Source organism: Vulpes vulpes, chromosome 14 (genome assembly GCF_048418805.1).
Source record: "Vulpes vulpes isolate BD-2025 chromosome 14, VulVul3, whole genome shotgun sequence".
In the NCBI taxonomy this organism is placed as follows: domain Eukaryota; kingdom Metazoa; phylum Chordata; class Mammalia; order Carnivora; family Canidae; genus Vulpes; species Vulpes vulpes.
The window spans coordinates 101581405-101598733 of NC_132793.1; the positions used below are offsets into that span (position 1 = coordinate 101581405).

At 49.6% G+C, this 17329-nt stretch overlaps 1 long non-coding RNA gene across 3 annotated transcripts; it reads right to left on the bottom strand.

Moving 5' to 3' along the window:
- Window positions 1-4307: 4307 nt before the first annotated feature.
- Window positions 4308-16709, bottom strand: LOC112921447 (uncharacterized). 3 transcript variants are annotated; one of them, XR_011997111.1, is made up of 7 exons: window positions 16095-16709; window positions 14564-15752; window positions 14236-14397; window positions 12772-13644; window positions 11853-12103; window positions 5922-6696; window positions 4308-5400 (listed from the first exon to the last, which is right to left on the bottom strand). It is a non-coding gene; the product is annotated as an uncharacterized lncRNA (long non-coding RNA). The 3 variants fall into 3 exon arrangements; XR_011997110.1 differs by having other exon boundaries at window positions 4308-12103; window positions 12772-12975; window positions 13253-13644; XR_011997109.1 differs by having other exon boundaries at window positions 4308-12103.
- Between the last annotated feature and the right edge of the window lie 620 nt (window positions 16710-17329).

The following is a 17329-nucleotide window of genomic DNA, read 5'->3' on the forward strand; positions in this document are numbered from 1 at the left end:
TCATTCTGAAATGCAATCTGATGGTGACTCTGCTCTCCCCTGCAGCTCCCACACCGGCTGACATCCCAGCTCATGTCCCTGTGCCCCCCACCCCTGAGCCTGCTCCAGCCCACTGTCTGCCCTCGGCTCCCTCCCTCTCTGGGCCTTTGCACTTCCTGCTGTCCCATCCCTTTGCTGTCTCCAGCTTGTTCTTCAATGCCTACTTTTGTCTCTTACTTCTTCCAGAAATCTTTCCCTATCCCCGCCTACTGGCCCTCTACTCCCCAGCCCCACTTGGGATTAGGTGCCCTTCCCATGATGGGTGGGGTATTAATAGCATCTTTGGCAGTCAGAATAATGTAAGCACTATTGATTTAATTAAAATTGTGCCGTAACTCTCTTGGGAAGGTGAAGGAGGGGAAAAGGTGTGTTTACGTGTGGGTGTTGGAGTGTGTAGGGGGAGAGGTGCCTGATAAGAGCTTTATCTTCCTCTTCCACAGCAAGAGTTCAGGAATCAGGAGAGGATGGTTCAAACGGAAAAACTCATGAATAATCATGTAAGCTTATCATTGAGAATTATGGAGGTAAATATTAGAAGAACTAACTCAAGAGTGTGAACTTTGTGATTCTGGGCTAGGGGACTGTTGCTGTTTAACCAATATTTATTGTACAACTGACCAAATCAAAATTAAATTAGGAAAATAAATGAAACAGATCAACTCAGAGCTGCTGCGCTCAGCCTAAGGGGGCAGACCTGGTCCTCCCATCCCGGGGACTTTGACAGCACAGTTGGAAACTAGACAAATCGTGGTTTGAGAAATGCCCGGGAAACAAGAGGAGAACTGCCAAATGCCTTGGATGAGATACAGCCACTTGAACAACAATGAGTCTCTCTGTGTGATGGGGGAATTTTGCTGCATTTAGTTTCTATAATGCACACATCTCTCCTTTGCAGTCTGTTGGGCATTCAGAATCTGGAAAAGGCCAGAATCTCTCCCCCAGGCTGTATTCCCTGAAACCTACAGATTGTCATTGCCCCACATTTAAGAAGCTGTGTTTTTCTGAGTGTTTTTTTCTGGCTGAACATGTGCCTTCCTGATCCTCTTCGGAGACATGAGGAGGAGGTCTTGATAAAGCACACAGGAAGGGACATCCAGGTGGCTCAGCGGTTGGGTGTCTGTCTGCCTTCAGCTCAGGGCATGATACCAGAGTCCCAGGATCGAGTCCCGGATTGGGCTCCCCGCAGGGAGCCTGCTTCTCCCTCTGCCTGTGTCTCTGCCTCTCTCTGTGTCTCTCATGAATAAATAAATAAAATCTTCAAAAAAAAAAAAAGGCACACAGGAAAAAGCACCATTCCCAGAGCTGTCTCTGATAATATGTAGGATTTTTCAGACGTAATTCTAGCCATTTTAGATCAAGGAAAGCGCGTGTTTTGGTTAGGTCCTTTCCAGGCCAAGTTTCTACACAGATTTTCAGCAATGTCAATGCATGATATATAATTATAGTATCTTTAAATTAGGAAGAGGCTGCATGAAGATGCTAATGCAGCTTGCTGCATTTAGAAAGGCTTTCAGCCCGAATCATGTAGAACAGGGACCTATTTTACTATTTTATTTCATAGTCACATGTGAAATAATGTCTTTTTTAAGCCTTAGAAATTTGTATATTTATGAAATCTGCAAAAGGGAGCGTCACGTGTGGGGGCCGCCCCAGGGATTTCTAAGAACACCTCTTCCATGGGGTTTGTAAGATTAGAAGAGTTTTGAGAGGTGTATTCTCAGGGTTTGCCCCTGTGGCTGAAAACTCACACCCACCACCATTCCCAAGAGTGGGTCCTGCCGTCCTTCGCCCCCACCCAAGCACAGAGCCACAGGACAGTGGGGAGGGCAGGCCCTCCGGAGGCTGAGCCAAGCACCCGCTCTGTCCTGTGGATTGGGATCCAGGACACCTGGAGATACAGTCAGTATCATGGGCACCAAACTTGCTAGGATCATGAAAAGAACAGCCATGGTTCAGCAGAGATGAGAAAGCTGCTCTGCCAAGATAGGGAGAGAGGAAAAGCAGATGTCCTGGGCAAGCAGGGATGAGAGATCTCATGTCTTGAGAGAGGCCAGCCGGCAGACACCTATGGGGACCAGGAGACAGACAGACAATTCTGTCCTCTGTCCCTTGAAAAGACAAAGACATGCAGACACAGTAATACATCGTAAGAAAAAAAAAGATGACAGAGAGAGAGAGAGAGAGAGAGACAGATGCATAGACAGAGAAGACGAAGGGAACTGAAGGCTGGCCTGGGTTCCCCACACATACCCCTGCCCCCAGGATGGGCTACTCTCAGGCCAGGATCCCTTAGATGGCCCTGTCACCAGCAGGGGCATCGTCATTTTCTTATAACCTAATGGAAGGGACTCTGTCCCTTTCGGTACAGTCCCTGGGTGAGTCAGTCACCAGACAGTGCTTGGCATGGGAGGGAGCTGGGGCTGCTGTTTTGTGTCTGTTCTGGTAATTTATTTTTATCCTTTTGGGGCAGGGGTGGGGGTGGGGGGAACACTTGGTGCTTTCTTTCCCCCAGAGGGATGGGAATTAAGCATGTCAGTCAGTATAATAAAACTCACCAAATATGTCTCTTTGTTCAGACAATGGTATTTTTTTCCTAGTCATTAAGTCAATGCTACTGTAGGAGTGACACTTAAGTGACTGGGTTTTTATTTTTGTCCCCAAGGTACAAAAAGTACTGCTTACTTTCTTACTGTGTACAGGCTGGGGGATGTGTCCAAGGCAATCCTTCCAGAGCTTTGGAGAGTTGGGAGTGGTTGATCTGTGCAGAGATCTGCCTCGGTCACCACCTCTGTAGAGTCAGAAACTGCACCATGGCATGTTTCGAGACTTCTACCCACTGGCTTGTAGCGCAGACTGGGTACCCCACGAACGCATTTGAAAGGATGGGCCTGAGGGCTGTGGCTGTGGGTAGAACTGGCCACAGCAGGCAGGGAGGCAAGGAGGGGAGCAGGGGGGTGAGGAGCTGGGCTGCAGCGGTGTAGGCCTGCTAAGATGGGGTGGGGGTGGGGTAAGCAAGCACCTGCTTGCCTCTGGTCTGGCTTACGGGGAAGGACAAAGGTTGTTCCAGGGTCACGGCAGCCAGTCGGGCTCTGAAGGGTGGGGGCCATAGGGTATCTGGGAGAGAAACTGGGCTGCCCATCCCACAGTGCAACCAACACAAACATGCTGGCTAGACTCCGAGGGTGTCATCACCATGAAGCCCTCCATGGCTTCCAGTGTTCCAGTACCCCAGCTCTGCTGGGGTTAAAGGGTACCCAGCCTGAGTGATCATAGATTCTGGGAAGACTGTCTTGTGGGTCACCTCCCCCCCTGCACTGGGACCTGCACTGTCATAGAACTGTGGCTGCCAGTGATGGGCGGGGTGGTAACCTCCCCAGAGGCCCTACAGGGAGGGTTGAGGCTGCCCTGGCAGGGAAGCCAACCAACCCTGCTCTGAGCTTTGATCCTGTTTTCCTTCACTCTCACTCTAGGCCTGGGATATAGAAGTGTCGGGGGAGTGAGGGAATGCTCTCCGTCCCCCTGCAGGTGGCCTTCAACCTCTGCTTCACCAAAGGCCCCGTGAGGCCAATTTTCCAGTTTCCATCAGAGGCCTCCTCCCATTGATTTCCGGCTTCAGGGGTCCTGGGAGCCTCTTGTTCCCTCAAGGACTCTGTGGTCTTCATTTCATTGTTTCCGGCAATGACGGTTGCCCTGTGAAGTCACTTGTGAAACCAAGCTGTCTTGGTTTTCAAGATGTGGGGAAATTATTTAATTTTTGATTTCTGCTGAAAGTTTGAGAGAAGTCTTGATTTTTTTCCATCAAATTTAGAGATCTCACCAAGTTGTATCTTAGGATTAGTGGGCTTCTCATTTTAATTAGGGCAAGAGGGCCCATCTCAGTTCATTATAAAGTCTTCCATTTATTCATTTATTTAACAAACATTAGATACTTACTATGAGCTAGGCACTGTTTTGGTTTTTGTTTGTTTTTTTTAAACTAAGCTCTAGGCTCAACGTGGGGTTTGAACTCAGGACCCTGAGATCAAGACTCAAATGCTCTATGGACTGAGCCAGCCAGGCGCACCAGGACTAGGCACTGTTTTAAGTTCTGGGGAGACAGTAGTGAAGAAAGCAGAGGAGACCAGAGGAGACTCTCTGCTGTGTGTGTGTATGTGTGTATGTGTGTGTAAGACAGATGGGGGTGAGGGTGGGTGGAGGGAGGGAGAAGGAAGAAAGAGGAAGAGAACGAAAGAGTAAGAGGGAGAGAAAAAAATAAACACATTTTGATCTTTGATTCCACTTAATTTATTCAGAATTTTCAGGGCTTTTTTGTCCTCCTATATGTTCACACTTTCTCCTGGAAATCTGGCATGTTCCCCAGCTTTCCTTCCCTCTCTCCAGTAATTTCCCCCACTGCCACAAAGGTTTCTCTTGTCTCTCTTCTGCTTAATAATCCAACCTCCTGCAATCCTATTAACAGTAGTTTCAAGGTGATGGGGGCCACCAGCTCCCCTGCACTGTCCTCGTCTCATCCCCCCAACAACAGGGAATAGCCATTTTCTAAAGTCTTCTTTCATTTCATCTGAGAGATCTATTCCAGAGAATAGGATTATCAACAACATTTCACTGCTTTCTTCTTTTACTTCTGTGCTCGGGCCTTTCTCACTGGGATCAGATTAATTTTCTTCTTCTATTCAGACTTCTTACAATTCATGTGTAAACCCAATAAGAGCAAGTGGATGTTATAAAAAAAAAAATCACCAAACCTCATAGTATGTATGTGTTTGAAAGGGAAAAGGAAGAAGAAAACAGAAAGAAGGAGGGGAGGGGAGGAGAATGTGAGTAGTGCTGAGGTCCTGCCTCCTACCACTCCCCGTGTGTAGCCCAGTGAGCAACAGGTGGAAGGTGTGATGGGAATCTGTGGTCTTCTTAGGGGGTCGGGTCCCCTGCACCTCTGACACTGGGAGCATCTCATGTGCACTTTCTACAGCACACAACCCATAAGGCAATCCGACTACACCTGGTGATTCACCAGGGAAACTGCCATCTGTCCCCACTTTGAAGAGAAACCGGCTATGTTGGATTTCTGAAAGGCGGTGTGGTACTGGAGAGAAATCTGTGGTAATGTAAGGGACTTTCATGAGTAACTCTGACTACACAGCAGAAGGTCTTACGTGGAGATTTTAGAATCCAATCCTCAGGTGAGATGTGATCCATTGTACTAAGACACGTCATCCCATCACACACATCTGGGATCTCATAGTCCCTCTGACAGGCTGAAGTAGGCACACACCTCTCCCTGGAGCCTCCAATTTATAGCCTGATGATCCATGGCTTGGTATATGTAGGCAGATGAGCAATCCGATTCCTACTCTCTGGAATCTGAAGTTGGGAATAGCCAAAGAATAAGGTGGTTAGCCAGAGGAGCTAAGGCTTGGAAGTCCCACAGTGCCATTTCTGCAGGTCTGCCTTATTCAATGTGGGAGGAGATTTCATGCACATAATTCATTCACTTAACATCTATGGCACCGGTGATGCCTCAGGCACCATTCTAGGTACTGGGGATACAGAGAGAAACAAGGTCCCTGTTCTCGAGGCACTTACCCAGAGGCAAGCAATAAATAAATAGATGAGCAAGATGGTCAGAGAATGGCAGAAAGCCCTCAAGTTCTGGAGCAAAGCCATCAACTGTTTTCACAAGAAACTATTTTTATTTTGGGAAACAGCTCTCTGATCGCTATTGGGTTTTGTTGTTGTTTATAAGTTTAAGTGGCAAGGTAAGTTTGGTGATGAGGTGAAAAAGACCTCCATGGAGGATATATGTCATCGATTCACTCTGGCCTCCCCAAACCATGGAATACTCTTCCTCAGTTTTGAGAACTCCCCACCTTATGAACTCATACCTCTCCATGGTGGAAGCCAAGTGAGTTCCCAGTCTCACTTGCAGATGGAGCTGAGCACGGGACGCGAGATGCCACCAATCAGATGCACCTGCGTGAGCCTAAGTGACACCGAGAAGCAGGTGTCAAGGAATCTTCTCTGGAGAGAACAGCAGATCCATCTGGCTCCCAGAGGTGGCAGCAGCAGCAGCAGGCATCCCAGTGATGGTCTCCAGATTCAAGTGCCCAGCTGCCTAGCTGGGCAACAGCGGTGTGTGTGTGTGTGTGTTGTGTGTGTGTGTGTGTGCAGTGGGGCTCATACAAGGATTGATCCAGGCAGATGCCCTCCAGGCCTGGTTCTCTGCCCTGCCTGGCAGCCTACTCTCCTTGAATGAATTCCTCTTCAGCTTAAACTAGCTAGAAAGGAGTCTGTTGCTTGTAAGCAAGGGCTGTCGCTGTCACAACGCGTATTGCATTATTGCTACAGAAAGACAATAATGCAACACACAATATCATTTTGGACAGAGGGTAGTGCTGAGCTGGGAAGAAGCTAGCACAGGGTGTTATGAATGGGCCCCTGCAAAGGAAAAAATAGCCTGACAGGATGACATCAGTGCTGATTGCATGTGTAAATACATCTGATCAAAAATGATGTATCATCATTCATGTAGGATCCACACATTTGTAACAGTGGGGGGAAAACCCAGGCAAGGTGATGTGAGAGAGAGACAGGCAGGGTGGGGCTATTTTTGATAAGGTGCTCGGGTAAGCCTGTTTGAGAAGACGTTTCTGCTGAGACCTAAAAGGTGAGAAGGAATCAACCATGGAAAGGTCTGGTAAGGACACTTCTAGGCAGAGGGAGTGGAAAATATGAAGGATGAGCTTGGGATGTCGAGGCACAGAGGGAAGGTGGGTAGGTCTCGAGGTCAGCATAAATGGGCCAAGGACATGATGAGCCTGGGGTGCAGGCAGAGCCTGGGGTGCAGGGATGACCCGGGTCATGCCAGTCATCGCAGGCTATGGGCAGACATTCATGTTTTGTTCTAAGGATGATGCAAATCCATTAGAGAATTTCAAAGAGGAAGCAGTCTTTAGAGTGTCCCCCACTGATCTTCACCTTCTAGTTTTTAAACCCTTTCAAAATCTCTTCCACACAGAGTATGGCTGGTCTGTGCACCCACCGGGATACTGCAAAAATGGCAGACTTTTGAGGCTAGGTCTAAAAGACAGTGTGACTTTGCCTTGCTCTCTTGGATCGCTCCCTTGGGGCAAGCCAGCCACCATGCTGTGAGGACACTCAAGCAGCCCTCTGGAGAGGACCTGGGGGCCCTAAGGGCTCCTGCCGGCAGACTTATGAATGAGACAGCTTGGAAGCCTATGCTCCAGCCCCGTCAAGCCTTCAAATGACTACAACTTCAACTGACATCTTGACCCCAACTTCCTGAAAGAGTCTGAGCTGGGGCCACCCAGCCAAGCAGCTTCAAATTCCTGATCCGTAAGTGGGTGAGATCATAAATGTTTGTTGTTCTAAGTCAGTGAGTTTAGGGGTAATTTGCAGCCTCTTTCCATTCTTCATAGTTAGTTTTGCCTGGCAGGGGCCCATGCTTTAGTAGCTGTTAGGTATTTGGATTATCAGCCCTGAGTAGGAGTAATCACGTAGAAGGGAGTCACGAGTGAGATGAGACCAAATGGTGGAAGCAGAGAGAAAGCGGCACCCTCAGGAGGGCTGAGTCACTCGTGCCGTTTGGGAGAAGACAGAGCAAAGAACTGCCCCCTGCTCAGCTTTACTAGCATCTTGGCTCTTTCTATATCCAGGTGGTCTCCTGGGCTCCCAAGTCTATGTGACCTCACTGTAAATACCCTGTGACTTGGCACAATAGGGGTGAGTTCTTGTCCTCGCGCTACTCGAAGCAATTCTGAACCTGATGCTGGAGGACTGGGCTGTTGTCCTGATTCCCTCTCTGGGGCTGGGTAGAGTGTCAGCCCAGCTGTGGGCACAAGGCACAGGCCAGTGGTAGGAGCTGCCTTCTGCCTCCACATGGTCCTCACCTCACATCAGCCTCCCCAGCCAGGTGGGATAAGGGGTCATGTAAAGGGAATCCACTTCTTCCTCTCTTCCCATTAGGAGGGGCTGGGTTCTATGGATCCCACATTCTGAGCTATGCTCCTTCTCTTTGGTTCTGGCTGTGCCTGAGAGCGTGTTTGGGTTGATTTCAAGGACACTCGAATGGCATGTAGGGATAGGAGGTACTAGAATTTCAGCTCCTTAGCATGAAAATCAGACACAGAGGATTTCCCCCATCTGGGGCAATAATTTTAAAAATATTAGTAGAAAAAGTTCAAATACAAAAATATAAAAAGCACACTTGCCACTTTGATTCTTTACATCATCTCCAGTGTTTCTCTAATGCAAACAGTCCTGTGATCAGCATACTTGTTCGCAGGCATAGCCATGTGCAATTGAGCGGGTATTTCCAAAGAGTAGATTCCTGGAAGCTTATCTGCACATTTTATATGTTGATAGGTTCTCCCAATGGTCCATCAAAAGGCTCTACCGGCATGTAATGACCACAGCACACAAAAGCACCCCTTTCCTTTTGCTGACACAAGATACTATAAAATTTTTAAATTTGCTTTTCTCTGATCCCTGGTGAGCATACATGTCCCTTTTCAACTGGTGGCCATCTGCATTCTCCTGCCAGATGCCTGCTCTCGTCCTCCGACCATTTAACATTGGAATATAAAGCTCTGTATTTGCTGTGAAGGGACTCTTGTAGTGTTGTTTCGCATGCTGCTCCTGTTGTCAGTACTTTATCTTTTATCTTTGATATGGTCTCTAGCGCTACAGAAGTTTTCTATTTTTGAAGCCAAATCTGTCCATTTTTTTCCCTTTAGGGTTTCTAGATTTTGTGTCCTGCTTAGGAAAGTTTTCCCCACTCCAAGACTATAAAAAATATATTTTATCGTATTTTCTTCCAGTACCTTAAAATCCGCTTGATAGCTAATGTCAAATGGTCCTTTAGGAAGGTGGCACTGATTGACGTCCCATCAGCCTGCTTGCCCACACCTTCACTAGCCTCTAGCATTGCAATCTTTTCAAATTTCTGCTAACAGTGAACCACAGGTATCTCGTTTTAATTAGCATTACTTTAATTGTGAGCCAGGTCCAGAGTCTTCCCATATGGATATTAGTTCTTTATATTCCATTCTCTGTCAGCCTGCCTGATCCAATCTTGGCCCTAGTTTTTTTGGTGGGGCATTGGCCTTTATCTTATTGATAAAGGGCTCGTTGTTTACAAAGGAAATGAGACTTGTGTCCCACCCCATTCCCCCAGTTGGTCCTTATCTCTCTGCCATCTGCTAGAAGCTTCTGTTGCCAGCTGCTGGGTGCAGTGGATGGGAGAGGAGGGAGCCCTCCCCACACCGCACCTGTCGCGCCTGTTGCCTAGTCAGCTCCCTGGACCTTACTCCCCCCACCATACCTGGCACACCCCTAGAGCCAGCTCCCTCTCCTCCCAGCATCCTTTTCTGAACATTTAAGGTTGGATTTTCACCTTCAACTCAATCCCATCTATTTGCCTTTCACTTTCCAGCATCCTTTATTTCTCATAATCTGATACTGAAGGATATCGGTTTGGTTTCTAGTCCTATGATGGTCTTTAAATACTTATCATCTCAGTCATGTTTAGAGGGGTGGGTTGGAGCACAGAGGTCATAATAAGTTCTCAAGCTGCCATCTTGATTCAATCCCTCATTCATTATTTGTACAATTTGGTTCTTTTACTGTTTCTTGTGGGGTTTCTAAAATGTTTTTAATTTAATTTCAATTTGCCAACAGAGTATAACACCCAGTGCTCATCCCATCAAGTACCCTCCTTAGTGCCTATCATCATCACTCCATCCCCCCACTGACCTCTCCTTCTTCAACTCTTTGTTTCCTGAGTTAGGAGTGTCTCATGGTTTGTCTTCCTACCTAATTTTTCCCCACTCAGACTCCCTCCTTTCCATTATGGTCCCTTTCACTATTTCTTATATTCCGCATATAAGTGAAACAATATGATGGTTGTCTTTCTCTGATTGACTTATTTCACTCAGCGTAATACCCTCCAGTTCCATCCATGTCGAAGCAAATGGTGGATATTCATCCTTTCTGATGGCTGATATTTCTTGTGGTTTTAAATTTGATTTTCTCTTGTGTGTCAGCTGTACTCAAAAAATATACATTAAAAAAAATATATTCTCTCCAAGTTTTCAGGCCTAGTGTCAGCTGGAAATAATGGTTTTACCAAAAAACACTTTAATAAGCCACACTTACATTCACACAAACTAGATGAACCAGGCAGACCATTGTGAATTGAAGAAGAAGAAAGAAAATCAACTTCTGGAGGCTATAGCTGGGCACATTCCTGGGCACCAAGTTGGGGGCCATAAAGGTGTATAAGGGCAGCAGGAGGACACCAGAGGTGCTCTTTATAGGCAGCAACATCATCTCCACTTGGGGTTCAAGTTTCACGTGTGGCTTTGGGCAGTCACTTATTTATGTCAACATTGGTAATCAGTAGATGTAATAGTAATATTCACCATCAGTCAAAGGCATCTCGCAGGCTCCCTTGAGCCAGGCCCACAGGCATGTGGGAAATGCTGGGTGTCTCCTCCTCCTCTTCTTGTGCTCTTTCTCAGTTTTTAAATTTTGTTTTGTTTTTCAAAGAGAGAAAGAGAGGCAGGGAGAGAGAGCATGTGCATGTGTTGGGGGGAAGGGGCAGAGGGAGAAAGAGAATCTTAAGCAGGCTCCATGCCCAGTGCAGAGCTTCACATGGGGCTCGACCTCACAACCCTGAGATCATGACATGAGCAGAAATCAAGAGTCAGCCGCTTAACCAACTGAGGCATCCAGGTGCCCCTGTTTCTCGGTTTTTGATTCATCCTTTCCCCTCTCTCCATTTGGTCCTTTCCAAGTCTCTCTCTAAGTGTCCCCTGCACCCTGCCCTCATCTCTCCCTACCTGCTTCCATTCCTTTCACGGCGTGCTCCATAGAACATCAGTCTCACGAGTTGGTCCCAACAAAAGGGACTCGGGGGTCCGATATGTTTCAGAAATGCTGCCTTCCGTGCCAACCTCCTAGAAGCGGGCTGGCATTCTAAAGCCTTCGGGAAGCCCTTCAGTGAGATGTGCCATCACTGCACTCAAGCAGCCAGCATGCTGGGCCTGCAGGGGACTCCTCTGTGCACCCCTCATTAGCATTCTGCAGAACCAGTGATTGCCAGGCCTTGCCAGGGAGGTGGTGAGACGTGTGCGACAGTGTGACGCTGGGAATTCCCCAGAGCTAGGCCAGGGACAGTGATCTCCAGAAAGAACCTGGAGCAGGAAGTGAAATATCTCACCAGCTCCCACCACCACTGCCTGATCCAAAAGAGGAAGGGGAGGCAGGGACAGTAGCTGGAGCCCAGGTGGCAGCACAGCCACCCCGGCTAGGGACAGACAGAGCTGCAGGGGTCCCTGCACTGCTCCTCAAGAAGTCCAGTCCCTGTGAGCTGGCGGCCAAAGCGACTCTTCACTCCAGGGCACTGATGAGAGGTTAGTGGGGCAGCGCACAGCCTCAGAGGCGCTTGCTCAATGGCCGGGCGGAATAGTGGTACTCTGCGGCCTCAGTGGAACATTCCCTCCAGGGTACCGCCATGAATGTGGCTCAATTTCAGTGACACCCAGACTTTGTCTCTCCCACTCAAGCCTTGAATTCCCAGGAGAGAACATGTCATGGGCCAGGTAGATCAAGCGAGCATCATCAGGGGCCCGGGGCTGCCCTGACCTGGCCTGGCTTCTGGGGAGGGGGTCTGAGCAGCCTCCAGCTTGCAAGGATCCTCTGTGACCAGAAAGCCCGGCCCTGGCCATGTGCAGGGCTTGCTGAGGGGAAATGAAAGCCCTGTGGAAACCAGTGGAGGAAGAATCAGTACTTACCAGGCCAGGCTTCCAGCGGATGAAGACCAAGCATCCTCTGAGGTTAGTGCCAGGTCTCTGGATCCGGGAAAGATCTGAGGGTGGCCCCTCCACCCTGGCCAGACTGGTGAGTCACACGAGCACCTTAGCAGGGGGGAGAGGGTGGAGGCCCAGCCAGGACCCCTCTGTGTGCTGAGAACACTGTGTGTGCTTCTCCTTTCAGAGTGTAAGCTTGGTCTTCTCAACAAATCCTTTTATTGCACTTCTGAAGTCTAGGAATAAAGGAGCTATTTCATAAAAAGAAATACTGCAAGCAGGATAGATAACATTTAGAAAGTGCTTACTAGGGGCCAGCACAAGCCGGTGCGGTGGGTCTGGCCATCCCCATTTTCCAGCCGAGGAGACTGAGACCACTGAATAGCCTGGTTTCACAGCCAGGATGGATAGAGATATGTGCAAACTCAGGTCTCTAATTCCAGAGCCCATGCACCTGACCCCTGAACAAGACTGCCTCTATGACTTGTTCCTTGGGCCCAGGCTGACCCTACATCCCTGCTTGCCCTGGTTGGTTGACAGTCAGTTCCTGTTCATGCCTGTTGTTCAGGCACAATTATTAACAGCACCTCCTTTCACGCTCACAATGTGTCCTGGTTTGGATGATAACGTTTAAGGAAACTAGGCTAGCTGGAACCTAGATTATCATAGCAAGATGCTGGTGGGCAGAGCTCGGAAAATCCGGTCTGCAGCTGCCCCTCACTAGCCCAGAACTCTGGCTGCCATGCTCATTCTCCTGGGACAGACCTCCATTATATTAGTGAGGGTGCCACCACTGCCCCCTGGATATCTGGGCACCTTTGCAAACTGGCCTTCTGAGATTTCTATGATGCCAAGGCTTGTCGTTTATGTTCTCTCTGTCCCCTCCCCCCTAATATGAATTTACCAGATCTTCTCTCTGTCTCCATTCTTTAGCCTGGCTATGAAAGAAGCCATTGTGTTCCAAATGCTCCCAGGTAGGGCAGCCATGCTCTGAGTGTTTTCTACTTCCCGCAGTGGATACCAAAGCTTGGGGCTTCTGAACGTTGTCCAAATTTGCAGATGTATCCTGGAAGCAGAGGCCTGGGGCTCCCACTGAGACTGAGCTGTCCTGGAGAGGGTGCAAATGGAAAGGATGGTGGCTTTGGGGTCCCATTTAGCTGGGCACTGGATTGTCAGAAGTGAGTCAGACACAGTCCTTGCCTCAAGTTTCTCATACACAGAGGGAAGGCAGATATTACAACAAAATCAGCCCTACAGTTAATAAAGTGAAGCTGTGGCATAAAGTACCACTCAAACCCCAAAGACGAAATAGACAGAGAAAGTGTATGTGGTCAACTATCACCAGAACACTGCGTAACAAATGACCCCATCATTCAATGGCTTACATTATAAGGATTTACTTCTGACTCCTGTGTCTGCAGATTGACTTGGGCAGCCCTGCCAACCTCTGCTCGGCAGCTGGATTGGCTCCTGGGCAGGGGTTTGGTTGAAGTCTGCCCTGTCTCATTCTTTTGGAACCAGTGGGCAATGCAGAGGGAATCTGTGCCTACAGCAATGACAGAAGCTCAAGTGGGCATGCTCTGCTACCAAGCCCATGTCAAGGCTTTGCACAGGTCTGGTCTCCAAACAACTCATTGGCCAAAGGGGCTGGAGGTATACTACTCCCATGGTGGGAGCGGAGGGAAGTAAATACTTGCCAAATAACAATCCAAACTTCACAGAAGGCTTCACAGAGGAGTTGTCCGGTGTAGGCCTTGAAGAAGAAGCTGGATTTTCCCTAAATGAAGATAGTATACAGTGCTGCTGTCAAAAGGACAAAATATATCAGGGTGCAGGTAGTGATGGGAAGCGAGGGCATGGGGGGCTCCCTGGGCTAGAAGCCTGGCATGTGCTTTCCTTGAACACAATACTCTCTCCTCCACCCCCACCCATCAGTCATTTCCCTTATTTCCAGAGTCTAAAACTTCAACTATGTTTCACCAAATACAAGTTCAAGACTCGGTTTTCAGCAAGGAGTCACAATAGGAAGTGTAGTGCTTGTCCATCCACTGGGGATGTGTGCCAGTTTCACTGGGTGTAGATCAGCCAATGTGACAATCCACCTGCCCCCATCAGAGCGTTGAGGTTTCTAACCCTGCAGCCCAGCAGCCACAACCTTGAGGCTGGGACCAACGCGGCCCTCGGGGAATGGACTCTTTGAAGGCCAAGTCAAAGCAGGAGGAGGAACACCAAAATCCAGAACTCAGGAGCAGGACTTAAAAACCATTTGGAAAGGGCTGTCAGTGAGCAGAGGACCCACGGGTGCACGGAACTGGGCCAGACAATGGTGGGAAGGATGGTTACAGGACAGGATGCAAACAGCACAAACCTTGACAATGTAAAAATAAGAAGTCACAGCTTCTGGGAGAGGAAGGGGATAGGAAATGAATGAGCTCATTTCCTCATCCTAAATCACAGGCTGTCAGGAGATGCCATCTACAGTGGAAACATGCTTAAAGAAACGAATCCAGCCTCCCGGTATTTTTCTTTCCTTTTAGGGAAATAATTTAGAAACATAAGCACAATTATTTGCAGCCTGGCAATTTCTTTGGTTTACATCTAGGTTTCCGTTCCTTCTGTTAAATTTAAATACTTTTCCCAGAAGAGCATGTATTATTGTACGAGCCCTTTTCTCCAGAAGCTTTCGATCCATCTACCTGTCCTTCTCTCCAAAGACGGCCGTGGAAAGAGGTGTCTGTGGGTGTTTCTGGGGGTGCTGGCTTCTGAACCACTTGAACGTTTTCTGTTGGTGCTCTTCAGTGTACATGAGTTTCTTACAGTGAGCGGGCGCTACTATTATACAAGCAAAGCCTTAAAAAACAAAACATTTCCGGAAAAGAGAAAATCCCGCGGTGGGGGGGGAGGGGTAGGTGTGTGGGGGTGCCGGCCCCGAGCCTCTCAGCAGAGTGCACGCAGGGTCCCACTGCGTAGGGCGGGGGCGGGGCCGACCCCCCACTGCGAGGTCCCGGGAGGGCGAGGCCACCCCGCTTCCGGAGCTCGGAGCCCCGTGCCTGGGAGCCGGTGACCGCAGGGCGGCACTGGGCGGGGCCCGGAGCCGGTGACTGCGCCTCTGGGGCTGCGTCTTCCTCTCTCTGTAAACCCAGGAAGTCACCCTTGCCCTGCCTTACGTTCAGGTGGCCACAGGGGACGTGTGCTGTGCAGTGTCTGTGGTCGGCCCGAGTGGTCACTAGACAGACCTTTTAGTGCACTCTGCCACCAGGGGATCCAGTTGGAACCAGCACCACCTCCAGCCCAGTCTGAAGGCTGCAGAAGCGTGAGAAGGTCAGGTGGCTCTCTCCAGCTGTTTCTGAGTCCCGACAGCCACTCTTATGGTCTCAGCTCCATCTAGTGTCCACACTGGGACACCGTCACATGTAAGGGCTCCTTGTAAAATCCTTATTTCCATACTTGCAAAAGGTACAACATTCATTGGGCAAATAGGATGTACATAAGATCAGTTTAAAACACCCCGCCCACCCCCGTACTAAGATCTGGTATTTCAAAGCAAGCATTATACAAGTTCAGTACTACTAAGGATTTGTGCCTCCTGTCTTTGACAGCATATTCACACATCGCATAATATGACTTCTAATAATTGACATTGAATATTTACCATGTGCTGGGCACAACTCTGGGTCCTTTAATTGTGTGAGTTGATTTTACTCTCCATCCACAGCACTATGAAATGGTGGTGGTGTGGGGTGCTTATTGTCCCATATTATAGATCGGAACCCCGAGGCACACAGATAAAAGTAAAATTCATCACTCTTGTTTTCCGAGGGCAGGTAGAGGCTGCGTCATGGGGCTGAAGATGAGCAGGCAGCCAGATGGGAAGCTCCTGCCAGGCTGAGGAGGGAGAGAATGGGAGCTGAGATAGCCCTGGGACTCGGGCTGGGTCTGAGAGGCAAAGGGGGAGGAGTGTGCAGGATGGCTCACACCAAACTTTTAGTGTCAGGGTGGAGGCTGTGGTCTGAGAGGGAGCACACAGGAGTCGGCAGTTTGAGAATATTTGCTGAGCACCTCTGTGCCAGGCAGGGAGGTGCAGACTTCAAGTATGCAGGCATGGCCCCTGCTCTTGCAGGCTAGAGCCCCATGGGGAAGGTGGGTGTCAAAGGGTGATTATGAGTGTTTGCTAGTGCACAAAGATCTACCAAGGATGAGGACAACATGGGATGGAATCTCACTCACAGGTGAATCTCAGCAAACAGGCAGATGGGGTCTGAGGTGGAAGGTGGGTTCATCAATTTGGAGGACCAGACAGATGTCCTGGGGACAGTTGATCTGAAGATGGCTGAGGAGGAGGATTCATGGAGGAGATGGAAATGTGACCTGAGGGAGCAAGAGGGTTTGTGGAGAATGAGAGTGGCCACAGGGTGGAGGGGCAGGGCAGGGCCAGGGGGGATGAGGGGTTGGGTGTTGGGCAGGGGGGTTCACAACCGGGGCTGTGGGTGCGAAAAGAGGGGAATGAGTGGAACATGAGCAACTCTTCCGGGAGGGAAAGCAGACAAGGTTGCACTCCAAGGAGACGCCAGGTTGAGGAGGGGTTGTTTCATTCTGTTTGTTCTTAGCAAGGAGATGACAAGGCATATGCATGGGCTGATGGGGAAGAGCATGGAGAGGGATGAGGTATGGGGTACGCAGGGCATCCTCACAGGAAGAGCAGGTCAATCACAAACGTGGCAAGCAAGAACTAGATAAGGAGTTGGTGGTGGTGGTGCCAGGGGGAATAGCAAGTGGTGACAGTTGGGAAAGGGGACAGGATGTGTAGCAGGTGGGATGCCAAGGGAGCTGCTCCCAGGGGCCTGGAACTTCTGGGCCTGAGGAGAGAAACAAGGGCGTCTGGGGAAGAGAGGTCTGGAGCCGTCTCCCACCCCCCCCACCCCCCCCTCACCCCCCCCCCCCCCCGTGACAGGGGAGGAGGATTGGGTCAGCAGACAGGGCGGGGTTGCTCGGTTTCTCCTAGCAGGGAGAAGTCAAGGGTCAGAGCAGGCTGTGACCATGTTAGTGGAGGCCATTGGCCCGATGGACTAGGCCAGGGAAGGAAGGGAAGCCAGGAGAGGACAAGGAGGCTGAGAGCAAGGACAAGGGATAGAATTCTCTATGGGGGCAAAGAACAGGGTGTGTGTGGACCAGAGTAGATAGACATAGTGGCTCAGGAAGTTGGGGTCAAAGATGGGCTTTCTGAGTAAGACTTTGGAATAGTCACCGTTGTGACAAGTCGTGGGTGTGGCTGAGGAACCGGGTCTGAAGGAAGCACGGCTGGGGGGTGGGGGAGGACAGGCCTGGGAACCTTGCTGGGATGTGGAGGGGGCAGGGCTGGGACAGAAAACAGAGGGGGCCACTGGTGGCCAGTACATGGCAGCACAGCACAGGGGGAAGGAGCATCAGTAGCCTGAACTGACAGGGGAAAGGTGTCTTGGGTG